The 23,177-nt window shown below is 41.7% G+C and overlaps 1 protein-coding gene and 1 pseudogene across 1 annotated transcript in view; one reads left to right on the top strand and one right to left on the bottom strand.

The window, feature by feature from the left end:
• Positions 1-23,177, bottom strand: part of SND1 (staphylococcal nuclease and tudor domain containing 1) — a 439,500-nt gene that overhangs the window by 297,738 nt on the left and 118,585 nt on the right. The window lies entirely within an intron of this gene.
• On the top strand, positions 12,844-14,552 carry LOC103086115 (rhotekin-like; annotated as a pseudogene).

Raw genomic sequence — 23,177 nt, 5'->3', positions numbered from 1 at the left:
ATATACTGACAGTTGATGGCACTATAAATCTACCATTAGCAGTAGGTCACCACAGGTCATTTCTTGTCAGCAATGTACTGGCCTAGCACACAGAACCCAGTAGAGCACCGGAGAGAGAAACAGAGGGATGGACTGCTGGGGAGGGGAGAGGTGGCTTGAGCTAGAAAGAAGTCATTCTGCATTAAAGTACAAAAACAGCATCATGTGCCAGTCGCTGGAAAAAATCGTCCCTGCTCTCCAGAGAGAAAAAAACCTCAAAAGGAGAAGCTTGATATACAAACCACAAAATTACAGGATTGGTAAAGAAATACAAGGTGCTGTTAAGAACGGAGAAACTGAAGTGCCTCAATTCTTCAAAAGGTCAGCTATGCTTCATGAGGAGATGAGATGTGAGCTGAGTCTTGAAGGATGACCAACTGCTACAGAGATGTGCGAAAGTGTGGCCCATTTGGGCAAGTAAGAAGTGGCAGTGGAAACACAAAGGGAAAACGAAAAAGGAAAAGAGGTAGGAGAATCAGGCCACCAAGGAACCAAGGGAGAACGGAGTTTGAGAAGACAGAGTCAGCACATTCAAGGCGGTCACAATAAGGACAGAAACGTGCCCACTCAAGATGGCAGTAACTTCAGCAAGGGCAATTTCAGTCAGTTTTAGCAGAGGCTGAACAGTTGATAAAATGGGGGTGGCTAGGCCGCCAAAAGAAGGAAGCCAAGGGAGAACACCAGATTTAGTCCCACAAAGTAAGTAAATAAGTGAAAATCATCTTTATTGGATGATTTAATAAATTAAAGGTGAGGGGAAGGACAGAGGGTTGACATAATTTTCATCATATAAAGATCTGATTATGAATGATTCATAAATATTCTACTTCCTATCCTTCTAATTACAAACTGTATGATCTGAGAACTACGTATTTATCTCCAACAGGAAATTAAACTTATTCATCTCTGTAGCCCCCAGCTCCTACGACTGGGTCTGACATATGGTACACATTCAATTAATGTTTGTTGAATGAAATTACTTAATCTCTCTGGGCTTCATTTTCCTCCTGTTAGAAAAGGGGGGAAAAAGTGGCTGGGGATAAATGCTAAATGTTCCTTCTATCTCTAAATGCCCATCAGTCTGTAAATGTTACATAAAATAGATCAGTTCCCTATGATTCCTTGAAATTTTGCCATGTTTTAACATTCACATTCAAGTAAGGCATGAGAACATCAAAGCTGCATCCATTCACCTAAAAATGAAAATATATGGTATTCTTAAGATCCTCCTTTGAGGTGGAAATATCTTCACCAAATCAGGTCACAGAAAGGAAATAGAAGATGATCTCTTTAGAAAATGTGTTGATGAGTCTCTTTTGCCCTCCCCTCCCTCAAGGTCACTGTCAGTCTCCAAAGATATGGGCAGTACTTGGAAACCTTAAAAATGTAAAAGAAACCTTTTAAAGTTCATTTTTAAAAATTCAAAAGTAATAAATCTGCAATTGTGTAAATGTCTTATTTCTTCTAGGCCTAAGCTGTTTAAGTTTTAATCCAAATTGGGAGCTAGGAAGCAGGAAAGAACAGAGAGAAGGAAAATAAATGAAGCCCCAAATTTCAGAGTAGAGATGCCCCTGGGATCTGCAGACAGATAACAGAAATACTTGTGAGACATGAAAACATCAACACTAATCAACAGCACTCAAATGAATAACCAATTTCCCATTATTATCAAGAAAGCCATACAGCCTTAAAAATCAAAAGGCAATTATGTTTGCTATTACTGTGAAATGCCAGATAGAACCAGACTCTGAGGAGAGGATGACTCAAACCTGTGGCTCACCTGCCGGGGGCGGGGGGGGGGGGGGGGGGGGGGGGGGGGCGGGGGAGGGGGGTTAGCAGCTGTAGTTAAGACAAAGGTATTGATTCATCATCATCGCCACACCCTACAACCCTAAGTCCACTGGCCCCTCAGATCTCTCCAGTCTTTTCTAGAACTTCCATTCAACCTGCAAGATCAGAATTTAAATAGGACCTCATCCACATGAATTCTGAACACATGGGACAGATAATCTAGCCTAATCCACAGGAAATATTTAGATTACAGACTTTCGTGATAAAGTTTTGGCCTGAGACTATTTCCAAAGAAACCAGAATTAATCCCCAAGTGGTGACGTGTTCATACTTGGTAAATTAACACTTTGTCCTGTCGGCATTTAGTTGACTATTCTGTTGATGGATCCAAACTGAAACCAAGTAGAACTGTTTAAAATTTACTGCAGGGGGAAAAAAAAAATCCCAATGTAACAGAATACTAGTGATTATTCATGGTTTTAAAAGACTCTCCTCTCTATATTAAGAACTTAAAAAATTGTTTCTTTACAGTTATTCTCCCAGTGCTTCTGCAACATAAATTGATTTACCAATCGTCAATTTTATTTGCAGCATTCCAGAAAAATTATAATGAGGAGCTATACCTTTTCTCTTTGTGTTTCCAATGCCTTTAAACTACGTCTTTGTAAAGTTAACAGATTATCGTTATTTAATTTAGCACCAGTAAAGCTAAACTGTTCAAAAAGAGAGGATATAAGGGATGAAGAAAACATTAATGGCTTTAATTTTTTTATCCCATTTTTCAACAGGTTTATACAGCGTTCAATGATAACAGATATTATCCCTCACCATTCTACACCAAGATTATAACCTAAGAATTATGAGTGGCAGGGTAGAGGATTCAGTAGAAAGGGTTCCAGTGAGCAGATGGACGCATGACGAGGAAGGGAAGCTTACTGTGTATACCAGAGGCACCCTCGCAAAGATATGGTGGAGAAACTATAAGCAAATATGCAAATTTTGGCCTATCATAAAGGGGAATCTTATTCAGACAACCCATATGGGTTATGTATATGATATTTATCCATTTAATCATTCCAAAATTCCTCGTAGTTTGCATATGCTCATACTTTTCTAAGAAAAAATAAACAAGCAGTTAAGAAACCTACAGCAAAGGATGAAAGTAAAGCCAAAAACAGATCAAAGAAAAAGCAGAAAGGAAAGAGATCCATCCACAGACCTTGAATTGAGGAGGAGCTGTTACCATAAATCCAGATCTCCATGGTTTATTTTAACTCTTGTGCAAGTCCCCGAACTACAAAACCAGCAGGATACATGGTTAAACAAAGGGTGGACAGAGAAATGGTTCCAAATGAGATTTTAAGTGAGTCATGCTCCGTAACCCAGACAATTTCATTTACTTATCTAACTGAACAATGTATTTTTTCCAAGAAGCCGTTAAGACGACATTGCATATGCCTAAAATACAGTGATCATTTTAAAATGAAATTCAAGACAAAATGATATGTGTATGAAACAGAATACCCTTTACAGCTGCAGCTTGACCAAATTTAGCCTCAACATTTTAAATTGAAATGTGGTGAAACCTTGGGTCTTGAAGTATAATCAAAGAAGGCAAACATTAGAGAAGGAGGAAAAACAACTGATGTCAACAAATCACAAAAAACTGGTGTGCCCCAGGCTTCAAGAAGCGTCCTGAAAACGTCCCTACCGTTTTTTAAAGACATCTTTCCTAATGCAAGTAGATGTGAAAGTACAAACCAAAATTGTTTTATTTTCTTCTGTACATGCTTAGAAAGAAGAAAGACAAGAGGAAGGTCCTGGGACTAAATAAACATGCTGCATAGCTTGGATTATTAAGGCAGCCAGAACTTCTGCAATTTCAGTACCACCTAAATTCAATGATCTGTGCCACGAGTCAGATAACAGACAAATTTAAGTATCTAATACATATTGTTCTTATACACTATGCAGTCAGCCACCATTAAATATCATTTTGCTAGCCTGTAAAATTGATATTTCATATCTAGGAAGTGTACAATGGATAACTTGGGAATGCATTCAAGGCTTTGGACACACATTTAAGGTTTTGCAAATAAACATTAAAAATCAATTCAACAGCAAGAATGCTAACTAAATTTCATGACTATCGAACGTCTAGCAATTACAGTTACCCAGAAAGATACTGACTTGTTAAATTACTTTCAGGCCAAAAGGCTTCGATGGCTCAAGTTCCCCAGTGGCCACCACGGATGATATTTCTTAAAGAATGTCATCTCACCACTAACAAACTTATATAAAGGATTGTCTTTTTTTCCTCTTTGAAGAGCATGCATCAGAACACACAAGATGAATCAATATCATTTCTGTCTCTGTATAATCAGGAACCAACTCACAAAATTCAAGTAGTCATTAAACAATCTTGGGGAGGGCTTCACGTCTCACTGGTTTCCTCAGGGCTGTTCATCTTACAATTAGTTTCTCCTCTGACTAACCCTTTCCTCCCTTCCACTGGTCAATTACAATGCCCTCCTTTAAGTCAGCCCCCTTGCATGACTACCAGATTTCTTCAGTTCTTTCCATTCTCACACTGCACTTCCAATATTCTACATTTCAAGAAACAGAACCTTTAAAAATTTTCCCTGCTTCGTTCCCATCCTCACATTTCCAGCCTTTCTGTCAATTTCACTACATACACGACAGACTCAAAAACACAAGTCTGTAAAAACTAGGGCTTGTGGTGAAGTTTTCCCCACTTTTCAACAAATGAAAAAAAGGGGACAGCAATAAGTCTGAATTTGACCAAATTTATTGTAAATTATTCCAGATTGAAGGACTGTTTATTATTCTTAAAAATACGTGTTACACACACACACACACACACACACACACACCTATTACGTTTTGGGAATTAGTTTTTCATTCTTTTAAGGAATAATAATGCCAGAAGAGGTGAGGCACTTTTCTCAAGTTTTAAAACTGGAAGGATGAGTTAGTGTTCCAGAGAGAGATACACACACACAAGATAAGCAGTAAGAAAGAATGGAGAGTTCAAAAAGGAGGTAAATGCTGCATAAGGAGGTAGGGGAAAGTTCAGCCAGGGTGCTTGCCAGGCAGAGATGTTAACCTCTAGAATAGAGGAACCAAGAGAACTTTCTGGGAAGGGGACAGACGTGTTTGGAATTTTACAAAGACCACCTGAGCAGCAGTGTGGAAAGACAGACTGAAGAGAATGATACTTGAAACTGGGGCCCAAAAGCTTGTGCAATGGTTAAGACAAAGATTGAAAACTTCAACAGCAGGGGGAGGAGGAATTTTGAGACAGTATTCTAAAGCTTAAATCAGTTAATATGTATAAAGTGCCTAGGTCATTACAATATGACCCACACATAGAAACCCAAGTCAGTACCTTTCTGTTCACTTTGTTTTCCTTATACCTAGGAATATCATCTGGATATGGTATAAAATAGCCATATCTTTCATTAGCCATAAATACCTGAGAACCCAAGGTTTCAGTTTAACATGTGTCCTCTCCATACAACCAAAAAGGCAAAATAAAATAACCGGTGTTTGTGCCCACCTTCATGAAAACTAATTATCCAAATCCAAACTACAGTCATGTTATGACATGACTAAAGTCATAACCAAACCAGGGAAAATGTAAGAAGTCTTCAAGGCAGAGCATAAAAAGATCTGGGCACAGTAGGTGCTCAATAAATACTTCATTACTGAGGATAAATTACTCTCATGAAATATCACATAAAGCAAAACAGCAAGGAGAGGCTCGGGCGAAGTCCAAGTTCAGCTACTACAAGAGTCCCCAGGAACATACAAGTATGCTTGGCCTACTACCACTCTCTTCAGAGGTGGTAACCTTGATTATGAACATGTTAAGAGCACTCAACCTCTCTAATAAGTACAAGCATATAAAAGCTAAAAATGGAAGGAAACTCATCTCCTTATGACACCAAACAACTGTGCTTATAGCTGCTGTTAGTCTGTTAACACAAACATTCACCAGGGGAAAAGGAGAATCACAACATTCTGCTGATCACTGTCTGATGACAGTGATGTCAGTCAATGGGGAGAAGAAGCCAGTTCCTTTGGGCAAAAATTGTTCATACCTAATAAGGCTTCAAAAAATCTAAGAAGGTTGAAGTAGATAGAATAAGGATATTGAAAAGGTTAGGTAACAGCTGTCAGACTTCACTTCTATAACAGCAGGCACATCTGCTTCAACGTCTGCTGGGAACAGTAACTCTACATATGTACTGGAAAGTGCTTCATGTGAGCCTCAGAAGGTGAGGTGGTAACTGCCCTTTAAAGGAAAGAGAGCCAGAATTGATAGCCCTCCCCAGTTTTCTATGAGCAGGGGCTTACCACCAGTCCCCATACCTCAACAATATCTCTGTTGAATTAAAGAAGGAAATTACTGTATAGTAATTACATGTACATTACTATACTGCCCCAATGGGTCTCTTTCCTATTTAGCAAAAGCACAAACTCTGAAGTCAAAAAGAGGAAGATAATGCCTCATCTGCTAGACAGTTCTAGTCCTCCGCATTTCCACAGCAAGTAAATATTATATAGCAGTTGAAAAACTCAGCAAACATGTTCACTGGCACTCCTCAGAGGTAGGGCAGACACTGCCCTTCCAGCTACACAAATGGTCAGAAGCCCCACTGTGCACAACCCACAATCATACCTAGTTTGCATAGGAGCAGCGGTCCAGGTGGGGTTTTAGTTACATTTTCTAACTTCCATACAACCTTAAGGACCTAATAGGCTGACTGAATTATGACTCTCTTGTCAAATTAAAAATCAGTACTTGGTACGGTAGCCAATTAAGTTCTATTTTCAGCCAACTAACAACCCATATCTGCCCCAAAGGATTGTAACCTATGACAGAATGAGGTTTAAATACAAAAATAAGCCATCTTTAAAAAGCTCAGAGAGCTTAACCTCAAAGGAGCTGCATATCTCACCTGAAGACCAATACCATATCAGAATGCAGGCACAAGAGCGCAGGCCCACGTCAGGATGCAGGGTCCTAGTACTGGTTTTCAAATTCATACACATGTGTCACAAAAATTACTACTCTGATTAAGATCCTTCTAAATTAACTTCCCTTTTCCCCCTGGAAAACAATCAGACCCCAATGGTAATCATTCTCAATAACCATAAAGGAGGTGAGTGTGTTTAAATTAATTTCCCTGGCCTGGGAAAGGCAATCAAGAAACAACAGGAGGGCTTCCCTGGTGGCGCAGTGGTTGAGAGTCCGTGTGCCGATGCAGGTGACACAGGTTTGTGCCCCAGTCCGGGAAGATCTCACATGCCGCGGAGCGGCTAGGCCCAGTGAGCCATGGTCGCTGAGCCTGCGCGTCCGGAGCCTGTGCTCCACAGGGGGAGAGGCCACAACAGTGAGAGGCCCGCGTACCGCAAAAAAAAAAAAAAAAAGAAACAGGAAATCAGACAGGTAAATAAGGTATTGACTGTTACTTAGGATCCTGCCAGGCAGGGCATGAAACTATTCTCTGCCTCCTTGACAAAAGATGTGCAGCCTTGAGGAGACACAGATATCGTTGCTTGATCACAAAGATACCTGAAAGGAACTGGTAAGAGTTTTGTGGGAACTTGTCTTAAGCGGAAATGGGAATCTGGACTTGGCTCTGCAAATAATTCTCTAATTTCAGTATCTTGGGTTTCCCCTCTATGAAATGGTTATTGTGAATAATCCAGGTAATTATCATCATGTATTTTATGAGATTACAAATCTAAACATACTTTTAATATTTTCATAATTATTAGAATGACATTTCATTATGATTTCTTTTACTTTAATTATTAGTAAGAGAAAGGAAAGCGCTATCTAATATATAAGCATCTGGCTAATTTGCTCTAAGGCTAGCCAAAAGTCATTCCTGGGATAAACAGAAGGACTTATAAGTCAAATCATGAAACAAGGTTTCGACTCCGATTTCTATTCCAAATGAAAACTTCAGAAGAACAAAAGTTTTCTTCCTTTCTTAATTCCTACGGAACCACAGATGCTGCTATTCCTTCTGCCCCAGCAACTTGGTATAACTGGAATGAGTTACAATTAAAAAGGAAATTAAATATCATAGGCAGTAATAAACCAGCTTCCATTTTTCTTGATGTATAGTTCAATTATATTAATTAGTATAATGAAGGGGGAAGAAGGCAGGATCATTGCCACATGGTATAAGCAAGCTTCATTAAGAACCACCTACCTCACTTATGAGGAATGTATAGAAATGTAAGTGCAGAAGCATTATTTCTATGGGGACCTAATCGGTCTTATCATTTTCACGAATTATAAGCCATAGAATCACAGGGCCTGTGGGTTGGAAGGGAACTTAAAAGCGTACCTCTAGCCTCCTATGCACTGTCAAATCCCCTCCACAATATTCCTACCATCTGGTTATTCAGCTCATGTGTCAAGGCCTTCAATGAAACGAAATTAACTTCCTGGGACAGCCCACTCTCTCTCACCGAACACCTTTCTAGAAAGTTCTTTTTTCATATTAAGCTAAAATGTTTCCCTATAATTGGGTCTAGTTTTACTCCTTAATGTCCAACTCACTGCTGTTCTGGCAAAACCTTCTGTTGGTAGGACTATCCCCTCTAGCACTTTTGGCCCCCTACCCAGTAAAAGTGTCCCCCAGTGATGCACACCAAGGCAATGTCTGTACACATTTCCAACTTCCCACCATTAATAACCACTCAAAGTATTATAGAAAGGAACTCTGGAAATTTAGGCCACATCATGGGGCTTTAGAAGTTTGGCCCTTTTCGCCAAGAAATGGGGAGCTTTTTAAAAAGTTGAGGATAAGGAGAGTGACAGAATCAGAGGTATGTTTCAGAAAGATTAACATAGCAGCCATATATAGAACTGGATTAGAGGGGGTACAATTGGAGAGGAGACCAGGTAGGAGGCCATTACAGTGGTAGAGGAAAGATGTAATTAGGCCCAGAACTACTCACAAGGTGCTCTGGTCAACAGCACACTGTCCAAACCAATTTTAAATGACTCCAATCACCATGTAGCCCTAGCCTTCATGATGTACGCTAGCATAATGCGTCACTACCATTCAAGTCAGAGAACAGTCTTCTTCATGTGCTGCAACAATCCCCCCCATGGTGTGAAGCTGAGCTAGGGGTTTTTTGCATAGAATATTTAATATGCAAGTACGCAGGTGGGTACCCTGCCTTATTACATATGGGCTAATTAAGAAGCACATTATTTGTAAGGCATTAGCATAACAAATAAACTTAAAATGACACTTGAGAATAGGCCATTCAAAGTGAAAGCCAAGATTATAAATCTAAGTCTTTTCAACAGGAAAAAAACCTACCTGACCTAAGGGAAGCAGGCAGCTCTCAGCTAGATGGATGTGCAAACTGAAGTCAGAGGCACCTTATTTGGGGATCCAAAGTGAGCCGGAGCTACTAAATAAGCTTGACTGACAAGAACGATTACTAACTACATAATATTTGAATATATAATACATAAGGCACTATATGAGTCCCATTTAATATTCACAAAGACTAAGATTTCAACAGTATCATCATTTTACAGATGAGGAAACCAGAGCTCAAAGGTCCTGAATAACTCACCCAAGGTTAGTCATTACCAAGTCACAGACTTGGAAAAGACTTGAAACCCAGGTCACTCTGACTGCAAACTGTCCTCTTGCTATAGCACTCAATTCAGAAATTACTTTAACAAGATAACAAGAACAAGGCAAACGATCTGAAGACACACGTAAAAGGGACTGTCAAGAGGGTGGACAAACATGACCAGTTTGGGTCAAGAAACCCTACACGGAGGGTAAGGGGCAGAGTATAACATCAAGGGCAAACTACTGAGAAAGGCCGACAGAGCTACGAGGCTGAGCAAGAAAGGCTACAAGCAAAGGAAGGTATCAATACCTTTTTTCAGCAAGGTCTTTGGGGTACAGACAGTGGACAACAAAAACAGTGTCTTTCTTCTCTCGTGAAACATAGGAAGGCTCATCATGTGTTCTGCAATAGTCAAAAATGTCTATCATATGGCAGAAAAATTTCAAAAGTCAACCAATTTTCTTCTGTAAGCTGACAAATATATTGGGCTTTCCCTTTCACCACCCTGAAATACATTCTACTCTGGAGTATACCGTGGTTATGCCTTTTTGGAGTCAAGAAACGTAATACTCAATATCATCCAGTACGGCAGCTATGCTTTTCTTACTGCCCATTCCTGTCACTGTCCCCAAGCATGGACACCCAAACTTGCTCTTCCAAGTATCCTAGTCAGCAGGTAGAGTACAGACACCCAAATCTGTGTTACAGGCTAAAAGAATATCAATTCCAAAGCGGTTTCCTCTGCCAAACCCTCCCCTATATGTCAAACTTCAACAGCTCTTCCTTATAGCTCTTCAGCATTTATTTCTACTAACTCCACGATGGTATTTTGCATATAATGTTAAAGTATCATTCTAACGATATGGTTTTTCCCTAAGTTCAATCCCCCTTCTGCCACATGAAGGCCGTACTTCCTCTTTATAGGGAAGTGTTTCCACTTGTTATTGGCAGGTGTTGAGAGGGTGGCGAGGAGGTGTAGTGACGGCCTTGATTCTAAAACAAAGCTGCAATGACTGGGACTTTCCTCTTAACAAGCTGGGTCACTGGATATAACATCTTAAGAGTTACAAAATTCACTATTTTTGAACAAGGATAAGAAGGGGCCTACCGGCTAAAAATCAGGAGATGAGCATGCGGAAGACTACGGAAGAAATGTATCCAAATTCAAGGTTGACAAAAGAATAAGAATGTGCTTTGCCTGAAGCCTCAAATCCCAAAGGACAAAGGGCAGGCACATTCTTAAAACTCACCTGCCCCTGAGCAGACACTGCTGCTCTGAGCTAGAGTAAAACGGAGCCGTGTTCGAATAAGCACCAGTGTGGAAGTGACTGCCACCCCAGCATCCTCCTTCCTGTGGTCTGGCCATAAACGTCTTGAACCCTTGATTTTAAGAAATACCTACTGTTTCAGACTACCCACTGCACTTAGATGTCTAAATGGCACAGTGACACAGTCTCTCCCCTTAATTTCCTCACTACACCCATATATACAAGTAATACTACTTTCACACATTTTACTTAACCCTTATAATTACAGGCCTTTGCTACATTATGCCCAAGAAACTGAAGACTAGGAGGATAATGATGTGCTGGGTCATAGGAATATTTTATAGGAAGATTCTTATTTTGCCCAGGAAACCACATACTGCATAGTCTGACCTCCAGGACACAAAACTTCAAACACACTCCACATCTTCTGTTTAAACATCACTGCCCCATATATTTCCCGTCTTTTTAAAAACCACCACCACCACCACTGAATCTTACATTAAACAAGAAATGTAAATTGTTTGTTTCCACAGATTATCAAAGTTGGCACATAAAAATCATGAGGAAAACTGGCAGATTCGTTTATTTGGGCAATTTCAAAAGTTACCCCTTGCTTCTGAAGATCAACCCAAATAAATGAATTATTCAGATTCCATTAACTTTTGCCCTAAAACAACGGGACAGGGGCCAATGAGATGACGATTTTACGACAGTTTGACCAAAAGATAAAATGGTCAATATAAATTCATGGGCTGATTAGAAAGCAAAGTTAGAAATACCTGTTCGTTACACAGACCAGTAAACTTCTATTAAGATGATACAGAATGGGACTTCCCTGGTGGCGCAGTGGTTGAGAATCCGCCTGCCAATACAGGGGACATGGGTTCAATCCCTGGGCCAGGAAGATCCCACATGCTGCAGAGCAACTAAGCCCGAGAGCCACAACTACTGAGCCCACGTGCTTCAACTACTGAAGACCATGCGCCTAGAGCCCGTGCTCCACAAGAGAAGCCACCGCAATGAGAAGCCCGCGCACCACAATGAAGAGTAGCCCTCGCTCGCCACGACTAGAGAAAGCCCACGCACAGCAACAAAGACCCAACGCAGCCAAAAATAAATAAAAACAAAACAGAGTTGAGTCCTTTAAAAAATAAAAAAGGTACAGATTATAATCCTAACAACGTTCGGTTTCCTACAAAAAAATATTTCTAGTTTCAAAGGAAAAGTGAACCAGTATGGTAACACTTGTATTGCATCACTCAAGGCTTACACAGTGTATCAGTGGCATCTTGTTCATACCTGAAGGTCAGTACACTAAGTAGAGCTCTTCCTGCCTACTGTCCTGTGCTGTGATTTTTTTTTAACTGTTTTTCACCTTGAACAAATGTACAGTTTTCTAACTGTTGATCCTTCTTTAATTTTTGTAATTCTACACTGCAGTCAAGACTCAAACTGGGGTATAACATGAGAATAAATTTATTTTTACTCTTCAAACTTTAGTAGCTGCCACTCCTTAGCAGCATTATCCTGGGAAAATTTAATCAAACTATCTGTGCCTCGGTTTCCTCATCTATAACCGGGGAGCATAAATCCCTTCAGTCACATACTGTTACGAGGATTAGATCTACAGCAACTGTCAAGGACTTAGAAGCAGCATTTAGCACAGTGAGAGCCATCAACAAATATTTGTTACTGCTATTCAAACCTAAGCCACTTGAGAGTTCTAAGTAGCAGCAGCTAGCAACTTGAGGAAAGGTACACACACCTTCTAACAATGGAACCAACGCTCAGGGCCATTCCAGCCAGAGCTTTCACACCTCGTGGAGGGCCCACCAATGTCCATATTAAAGCCAATTTTCACTTCAGGTATGATTAATCTTCTGCACTAAAAAACAACACGAGTGTTTTCTCACCAAGAAGTTCTTGAAGTTCGGTAGGCTTCCAGAACATCTGTATGACTGTTTCAAAGCAGCAGCTTGCGGAATGAAAAACCAGGGTTTCAACAGTTCTAAAAGTATGGTTTGAGCCGAGGGACAAAAGCCTTGGAGACAAGGCAGAACCGGGCAGCGCTGAGGGCAGGCAGAAGCACGGGACCACCATCATGTTCTCCGGAAACCACCGGAGCCGGGTCACCGCGGCCAGCGGCTCCGCCCTGGGGATGGAGTTCAAATGCAGCCGCTGCTGGCTCAGCCTCTTCTGCAACCCACCGGAGGACACAGTCGCAAAGAACGCTACACCATGAGACCCGGATGAGGGAGGGGGCCCGCCAGCTGCCGGTGGCCTGCTCCCAGCCAGAGCCTGCTGGTGTGCAATAGCCACACCCCCGGCTACACGGGCGAGCTGCAGCGGCGCGAGAACGCGCAGGTGCTGAGGAAGACAGGCCAGCGGCCTCCTGACAGCGGGCCACCTGCCGAGCGCTCCCCCTGCCGCGGCCAAGTCTGCATTTCTGACCTCTGGATTCCACTCATGTGGAAGGACACAGAAGATTTCAAGAACGAAGGCGACCTGCACCGTCGGGCTGTGTTCTTGCTGCTGCAGATCGGGGAATGCACTCAGGACACGGAGATGATCCTGGTGGACAGGACCCTCACAGCCATCTCCTTTCACAACAAGGTGCTCTTTGCCGAGGCAGGGCCAGACTCTGAACTGCGGCTGGAGCTATATGGGGCCTGCGTGGAAGAGGAGGGGGCCCTGGCTGGAGCCCCCAAGAGGCTTGCCACCGAGCTCAGCAGCTCCCTGGGCTGCTCCTCGGGGAGGCGTGTGCGGGCATCGCCGGATACAGCCAGGGGCTCGGGAAATGGTCCCATCTTGCTCCCCACCCCAGCTGTTGGTGGTCCTCGTTACCACCTCTTGGCTCATACCACTCTCACCCCGGCAGCAGTGCAAGATCGGCTCCACACACATGACCTCACCCTCACCAGTCACGCGAGAACCCCGCCTGGCTGCCCCTTGATGGTAGCGTGTGCTGCCGTCTGGTGGCTCAGCCTTTCTGCATGACTCAGCCTACTGCAAGTGGCACCCGCAGAGCGCAGCAAGCTGGGGAGCTGCAGGACTGGGTGCGAGCGCATGGAGTCTTGAGAGGCACAAACAGCTTCTGTCACCGTCAACCTGAAGACACAGACACTGGGGAGGAGCCGCTGTTTACTGTTGTGATCAACAAGGAGACTCAGTCCGGGCAGGTGAGCTGGACCAGGCAGTGGGCTGGCCCTTCACCCTGAGCATCAGTAACCAGTATGGGGAGGATGAGGTGAGACACACGCTTCAGGCAGAGAGTCGGGGAGCCCTGCAGAGCTGGATGGAAGCTCTGTGGCAGCTTTTCTTTGACATGAGCCCGTGGAAGCAGTGCCGTGATGAAATAATGAAAATTGAAACCCCCGCTCCTCGGAAACCACTCCAAATACTGGCCAGTCAGGGTTCCTGGTACCATGAGATGGTGACAGGTGATGCTCAGGGCTGAAGCTCTGACTAGCCTCCTCCCCTCAATCCCTTCCTGGTGCCACAGCTATTGAGCCGCTGGATGACATAACAGCGGTAACAGACAGCCTGGCCCAGCTGGAGGGCACGAGGCTGGAGACGCCCCCAGCCTGCCTGGCCTGGCCCCTGCTCGCCTGCGTCAGTGGCCCCAACCCCAGCCCAGACCCATTCCCTGCCCTGGAGGAGACGCCGAACGGTCTCCCTGGATGCTGTCCCCCAGACCACTCCCCTGGGGCTTCTCGCTCGGTTGCCCCTCTCCCCCCGAAGCAGTCCCCACAGTCCAGAGGCCTCTGCAGCAAAGGCCTACCCCACACTTGGCTCCAGTCACCAGTGTGAGATGGTGTGCTGGCAACAGGATCTGGCCAGAAGAAGAGGTGGTCTGTGTGCAGCTGGACTCTGGATTCGGCGCTGTTTGTAGCAGGTTGACCAGCTTGGCCTCCCCTTCCTCTGCTGGACTGGGGATAGGCTGAGGAGGGGGAGCAGAAGCCCCTTTTAAGCTGTGGTTGCCATGGTGCTGAGGGACTCTTTCTCAGGGCTGGCTGGGACCCCCTAAACCCTTCCTGGGAGAAAACTGGGAACCAACACTGCCCTACCTCCCTGCACTAACCAGCTTTGAGGATGGCACTGAAGAGCCCTGGGAGGGACTGCACCTCCCTTGTGACTCCCACACTGACCATTAAAGTTATTTAACATCAAAAAAAAAAAAAAAAAGTATGGTTTGAGTTGGGCTGGAATGAGTTGGCACACCAATCACTCCTCTGTCATTAGAGTTGGTTTCTAAAAAGCACTTTGGTTAGTTCAGCAAGGCATTGGCGCCAATAAACTTCCCGTTGTATCTCCTAATTAAGCATTAAACAAATAAATGGGGCATAGGATGGAGAAAGATTTACGACTTAAGCCCACCCGAGGAAAGACAATTTATGAAATAAAATGATCAATGTTCTAGAATTAAAAAGTTTTACAAAATAAAATGTATTGAAAAATATCTAAATACAGAAAAACAAACAGTAAAAAAAAACCATCTGAAAGTCATGCAAGAAGATACACTTATAGAGCCAATAAACTCATTCTACTTTTAAAGTAATCAAAGAAGATGAATGGTTTACATGAAGGGAAATCAAATGTAAATTACATGAAAAACACATTCTTACTAGTAATCTTTTATGCAGATGAAAACAACTCTAAAGTCCAGTTAATCTGGGAAAACAAAAATACTGACGAAACAAAAACTCGCTTATATGTAGGGAAGTTTAAATATTTATGTGGTACAGTCTGAAAATTCACTTACATACCTTTAACCTATTAACTCACTTTGTGGATATAGTTCTAAAATAAATAATCCTAAATAGGAAAAAAAAAGTACATGTTTAATGCTATTAAGAAAAAAAGAAATCTAGAACATGGACATAACTAGAAAATAGTATATTTGCATAATGGAATATATGTGTGTTTAAAATTAAAAGTGCCATAATTCAAGAAAAATGTGCAACTTCCATTTCCAACAAAGATGAAACAAGGACCAAATCCACCGTCCTGCATAAAATCAAAAAAACCAAACATTTTGAAACATGGTTTTCAGTAAGACAGGTGACAGGCAACAGAGAACCGTGATCCCTAAGAGAAAGGACACAAATGAGCCCTATAACTGCTTACTGCCTAGAGTTTCTAGTGGGAATGGACAAGGGTTTGGGGGAGACCAAGCCTGCTAGAGCTCTTGGCACAAAGGACCAGGGTGGAGAGAGCAGCACAGAGAGATGACTTCTGAGATCCGCACAGGGCCTCTCTTGAGCACAGTACTGATCAGCCCAGGAGTGTGCTTCTACCTGAGGCCAGGGGAAGAACCACAGGAAAGCATTAGAAGCAACAGTGCCTACCATCACCATAATGACCCAACCATTATAGTCTGGGGTATTTATCCAGGAGACAAGAAAATATATATCCACACAAAGACTTGTACACAAATGGTCATCAAAGCTTTATATATAAAGAGCCAAAAATTGGAGGCAACTGGAAACAGCCCAAATGACCACCAGAAGTAAATGGATGGCTATACCATGGTATATCCATACAGTGGAATACTACTCAGCAACAGAAAGGATGAACTATTGATACAGATTCATCTGAATGAATCTCAGATAATTAGACTGAGTGAAGGAAGCCAGATTAACAAGAGTAGATACTGTATGATTTCATTTATATAAGCTCTAGAAAATGAAACTAATCTATAATGAGAGAAAGTAGATCAATGGCTTGGGGGTACATGGGAAGGGATAGAATGGGGCACAAGGAAGCTCTGGGTGGTAATGAGTATGTTCACTATCTTGACTGTAGTGATGGTTTCATGGATATATATATATATATACATTTCTCAAAGCTTTCCAAATTGCACACTTTAAAAATGTGCAGTTTTCCTGCATATCCGTTATGTCCCAATAAAGCTGTTTGTAAAAATAGACAAAACGTTGGGATTTCCCTGGTGGCGCAGTGGTTAAGAACCCGCCTGCCAATGCAGGGGACACGGGTCCGAGCCCTGGTCCGGGAAGATCCCACATGCCGCGGAGCATCTAAGCCCGTGTGCCACAACTACTGAGCCTGTGCTCTAGAGCCCGTGAGCCACAACTACTGAGCCTGTGCTCTAGAGCCCGTGAGCCACAACTACTGAGCCCACATGCTACAACTACTGAAGCCCGCATGCCCTAGAGCCCGTGCTCAACAAGAGAAGCCACCACAATGAGAAGCCCATGCACCACAAGAAAGGGTAGCCCCGCTCACCTCAACTAGAGAAAGCCCACGCACAGCAATGAAGACCCAACACAGCCAAAAATAAATTAATTTTTAAAAATAGACAAAACGTGGTTTCATGAACAGTTATAAATATCAGAATATAAACTAACAGGTATACACTGGCCACCATCATGATTAGAGAGATCTACATAAATGAAGTTTGTTAAGGTCTTTGGAGTTTTTACTTCTGTAAAAATTTACACCCACTGAGTTTATCTAAACGGCCATTCTTATTTTCTAGAAACAAGAGCTGGGAGACAGTTTGCCCATGATCATGTGAAAAGGTCACACAAAAGAAACAGACCACACAACTCATAAGATGCCAATCTCTGTTCTACATGACATTCTACACACTTATAGAATAACAAGATTATTGGGAAAGAGACAGATAGCTCCTTCAGAAGAGTGTAAACCAGGGAAACTAGAGCAATTTCACTAGGGTACCCAGGGTGTTCCCAGCGGTGAAGCATGAAGGGAAACCCTGTACACAGGTGGGACGACAATGTGTGGAAATTAGCCCAGTCTCAGCATTCAAAGCAACCTTTCAAAAATCCAAGTTAACATGCCTTGACATACATGATGTTCACTTAAAAGCCGATTGTGTGGTTTTTGTTCAAAAAAAGGGAAAGCCATTTTTCATCACAAGACATAAAATGTTTAAGGAAAAAGATGGGGAGCCGCAGCTATGCATTTCCTAGGGCTACCATAAAAAATTACCAGACACTGATGGCTTCGAGCAACACAAACTTACTCTCTCCCAGTTAAGAGCCCAAAGTACAAAACTCAAGAGTGTTGGCAGGGCCATGCTCTCTCTGAAGGCTCTAGGGCAGCCTCTTTCCAGCTTCTGGCGGTGGCCAGCAATCCTTGGCAATGCTCAGCTTACAGCTGTATCACTCCAATCTGTCTCTGTCACAGGGCCTTCTTGCATCTGTGTGCACCTGATCCTCTCATGAGGACACCAGGCATTGGATTTAGGGCCCAGCCTCATCAGGTATGACCTCCTCCTGATTATCTGGAAGTAAGGTCTTCACAGATCTAATGTCATAGTCATAGGTTCTTAGTGTTACAACTTTAACATATCTTTTGGGAGGTTTCACAACTCAACCCACAATAGGGGGACAAACACCTAACATAGTAAAATTCTCTTCAAGGAGACAATAACAAAGGAGAGTAAGATTTCAGTTAATGTATCAAGTAATATTTTCACTTCTAAATAAACAGCTGTGGCCATTTCACATTGAATCAAAACACCTCAAAATGGCTAACAAAATGCAAAAATTGGTTTCCTTTTCTTTTTCCAATTTGAAAATTATATTTGCAACAAACATCCATGACCCATAACTCCCTCTGATTAATAATATTTTCATTAACAAATATACTGCTTGAATTTGGGGGGGGCTGAGACTTTTTTTTTTCCTAAACAACCAGGAAGGAAATTTTTTTTAAAAAGTTTCATTTAAGTCAGATGTTAGTTTGCTTGTAAGGGGTCTTGTCCTTTCGAGCCATCATCATCATAAAGACGTTTTATGATCTTTAATATAATGTGTATGTACTGGTACACTTAATTTACACTTATGCACAACACTATTGTTACAGTGTACACATACATTCTTATAGAGCTAAGAGGAAATGATTTAACCGCAGTTCAAACATTCTTTTCTGCTAGGTGTCTAATGTGTGTACCAACCATATAAGCTTTGCATAATTCAGAACATAATAAAAATTTGATTCCTATCCTCTAATTTATAAATGAAAAAAGTTTCACTGTTAAATAGTAAAATGTATTAACTGAAACTGATTAAACCCATCATTTCACTAAGGAAGAAACTGAAGACTAAGATACAAGTCACCTGATATTCAAATGACCTCTCAGAGATGGACAGATGACAGAGGGTTCATTCTGCTTTCAAAGCATATGTCTCTGGTTCATATGCTTTGTTTGCCAGACAGTGCCTAGAGATGTCTGTTTAGTATATTACTTGGTAATTAAAAAGAGGAAAACTACATGTTTCATAATCTGCTTATTTTTAGGCAGCATGTAAACAGCAGTATCAAAACAGCCCCCATACATACCTTTTTAACATTTGCCAGCATTGTGGCAGCACAGAATAGGAACTGGGGGGATAATTTTTTTTGATGATTTCTAATGATAAGCAAAATAGGGTTAATGTTTTAGGAGTGGATCTAGATCTGGTATAAGCAGACACCAGATCTGATACAGTCCATTTTTTCCTATGTAAGAATTACCATCAATAATGGAAAATACCTAAAAACATTACACCATGTTTTAAAGACATACACAGAGAGGCCTCTCTAGAACTGAGGTCAAAGGCCACTACCTACAGTAAAGATTCTGCAAGCACAGGAAAATATTCTTACAGGATGGGTGAGGAAAATACCAAACCTTTGTACACATGGAAAAGTATCATGCATCTGAGATACTTAAATCTAATTCTGACAAGTGAGAAAAGTCCCCTCAAGGTCTAAGTCTCTAAGATTCAAGGACACAGCTACCTCTCTTACTTTCTCTTGGTGAAGGTAAACAGCATTAAATCTAAATGAGTTTTCACTGAAATATATGCTCCGCTCCACTCCCCTCCTCTCACGTCCCTCCTGCATTGATTATATTTGTGAAGACTATGCTTCCAGTGCATTTAAATTAAGACACCATCTTTCCGATCACCTACAGTTCTCAAATGTCACATAAACTCTGAAGTGTTACATAAATTATCCAGTGGGTAGCAAACCACCAATGATGAACAATGAATAACACATCTTTTGAAGCAAATGGCCAGGCCAGAACCAGAAGAACTCAGGTGTTCTCAATATACTAAGCAATTTACCAAGTCAATAGAAATAGAGAGGACAGTGGGGATTAGAACCAAATAAATATGATAGCTCTACTATGCATCATTAATTCAATCTAAGATGCCACTTATTTTAAGACACATCATTTTATACTCCATTAAAAATAAAGCCGTCAGTTATGACTAGAAGTTTTGTCCTGAAACCAGATGTTAAAATTTGCGGATGGGAGAGATACATCTTTTAAGAATTAAGGAAATGTGGTATGTTTCCAATAAGGGAAAGTATTGGCAAATACTACCTCATAGCTATTCCCACCTCGAATGTTCACTATGTATCATTTATATCAATTATAATCACTCAACCAGCAAGTAGACCTCAAATAGTTAAGACTATATTGTGCCAACCACATAGAAAAGAACATAGAAGGCGCTCAACTAGCTTACAGCTTGGCCAAACATCACTCATCCAAATCACTTACACCAATCTAGGGAAAATAAACTTATATTTGGTCCTTTGGGAAACCACAGCATGTGGAGGCCAAATATTACCCTTGTGGCCCCCAAGCTGATCATTTTCTTTGCATTAACTCAGGGTGAATAATGATCAAAAGGCAACTGGCAGAGACACAGCCTCCAGCTCTGTTTGATGCACAATCCTGTGACAACATTATTAGCAAGAACCATTTCTCTTGCACCAAAATACTGAGTCCAGATGTCAACCTGATGCCTGGAAAATATGCTGCACAGTGACAGCTGTTTGATGCTTCCATGCTGAATAGCTGCATTCTGACCAGACACATCCTTTAACCAATGAGATATCAGTGCATTCATAAAGAAAACATTACCAAAAAGAACTCTGGCCACCAAAATTAAATCAGCACACACTTCTTTTTTAATCTGCTTAAGTCATAATAAATAAGGGGCAGTTTTGCAGAAAGATGATAAAGGGACTACTGCATTTTATGTAATTAAGCAATAAGCATATAGAAGCAATTAAGTGTAGAGCATGAAATAGCAATAAGCATTCAGCACAACACAAATTACTCAACACATTCATTTCACCACACTTTTTAATGGAAAGAACTGGTGACCTAGATAAAGCACTGAATTGAAAAATCAAAAGAATTTAAACAGCAAGATGTAGTGGTTAACGTACAGCCCTTGAGCCAGGCCTGGAGCCTATTCCCAAGGGTTCCACTTGCCAGCTGTTTGACCTTGCACAAGCAACCTGACCTCTCCTTCCAAGCGCAGTTTCCTCACATGCAAAATAAAGGCAATAAAACCCTCACCTCACAGGACCTTGGCTTTGTGAGGAATGAATTAGATAACGCAGGAAAACGCTTACCCAGTGCCTGGCACAGGGAAAAGGGTACAAAATCGTGTGTGCTCTTTATCATTAGTACCAGTTATAACACTATCAAGCCATGTATTTCCCAACCCTCAAGCATCTTTCTTGCTCTGAATTTCACTAGTTCTTTGCTTCTGTGCCTCTAACATTTTTATTCTACCTTGCATTGTCTTCATTTGTATCAACTTGACTCAACCCACCCCATAAACATCTTTGAACATCCCTCCCCCTCAGTAACTAATATGACATCAAAAAATATTTAAGTTCTATAGTGCTGATAAAGAAATATCTGGGCAATGAATGAATGAAGCGTAAGTGAAATAATCCTGTGGGCTTGAGACCTCGTATCCACTGCCTGGCATCCTGCACTCTGACGAAGGTGAGTGGCACAAAGCTGGGAGGCGAGGAGGGCCAGCGGCAGCAAGAGGCCCGACAGCATTTCCATTTCCCTCCATTCAGAAGGATGCCTCTACATAAATGCTTCAACTCAAAGGAGACACTAATGTGCTTTTGTGGAATTCTGCCAGTCTGACGCATAAATATCCTTATCAGGGAGAGTCAAAAACTATTTAATTCATTACAGGCTGAGAGTTTAAAAAGAGAGGATTAAGCAATGCACACACCAGTAGTGAGCTACAAAAGGGCACTGTTCCAGTTAATACAGCTGCCTCTGCAGTGGAAGAGGGATAGAGAAGATGCAAGATACATTCATATGGAATTCATGTTAAAATATATATACACATATATACAAAGAAAGATTAAAAAAAAGTCTGCCAACATTGAGTAAAAAAGGAAAGACATTTCAAAGAACCCTCTCGGTAACAAGATGCATGGAATGAATAGACCTGGACAAGGAATATAAGCTGGTTAGAATATGCCTAACAAAATAGATACCAGGCAGGAACTGCCCCCCAAAATAAGTAACCAGAATTAACTGGGTACGTTGTTAGAGAGAAATCAAAACAGCCTTCAGAAGTCAGCCATCACTCAATACCCTAGGGTAGAAAGTCACCCTGTAATGGCACAAAGGATCCAACAGAGCTGGGCGAACATGTTTACAGCCCGCCTTGGACAAATGAGAGCAGACCTGCCTGACCAGTGCGGACAGTCCACCATCCTGAAAAAGCAGAGTTCAACACTGCCACTTCTGACTAAATGCTCTAATGCTTCTGGGCCTCTGGAAACCAACCCAAGCCCTCCCTCTTGACCACTGTTAGTTGTGGGTCTGCAGCTGACACGTTTTCACCAGCAGTACCAAGACCTTGTCTATCCCCGTTTCAGTCTCCTTCTGGGATTTACTTCTCCAGGGGCAGGTCCTTATCAACTCCAGATGTGCAATGAAGACAAAGAATTTGCCTCCAATATATATTTAACGTACTGGAATACAACTGTTAAGTCTCTCAGAAAGAAAGACAGGGGTTGGGTGAGGTGGAGGTATAGATATAACTTTAAATATTGCTAGCTTTCTATCCCTGTTCCCCCCCAATTCCACTCAGAGGAAGGACTTGATTTTAACCTGGTCCTGACCATCCTGAAGCACTACTTTCTGTTTGTGCAAAATGAAGAGATTTTTCTTCAATAAAGAGACAATAAAGAGATTTTTAAGGATAATTTTCACTATACACTATTTTTCTCTCATACTATGACCTTAGACTCTAGTTCCCAGCAAGAGACAACAATTTGCCTCTTGACAAATTGAAATTTTTTTAAACTCCCCTATATTTTATTATACTGGCTTAGAGAATATGAACACCATCTATACAAGTTTGAAACCAGAGAAAAACTATTCCTCCAACAAAACGAACGTTCACACAGACAAGACACCACCTGCAAATCTTTAAGTTAGTTTTATCCTTTTGTTTAAAGTTATTCCTCAAATATCAAGATCATAAAAAAACCTTTGTTCTGTAAGAATCCCCAATGATTCCACTCATATGGCCACTAACAAACCCACCATATAAAATGGGATTATGGATTGCAGATCAAGATGACCCCAGTTTCTTGGTGCCTGCCTCCTTTTAA

This window comes from Lipotes vexillifer, unplaced genomic scaffold (genome assembly GCF_000442215.2).
Source record: "Lipotes vexillifer unplaced genomic scaffold, Lipotes_vexillifer_v1.1 scaffold156, whole genome shotgun sequence".
Lineage (NCBI taxonomy): Eukaryota > Metazoa > Chordata > Mammalia > Artiodactyla > Lipotidae > Lipotes > Lipotes vexillifer.
This window is presented reverse-complemented; position numbering and strand designations above follow the sequence as displayed.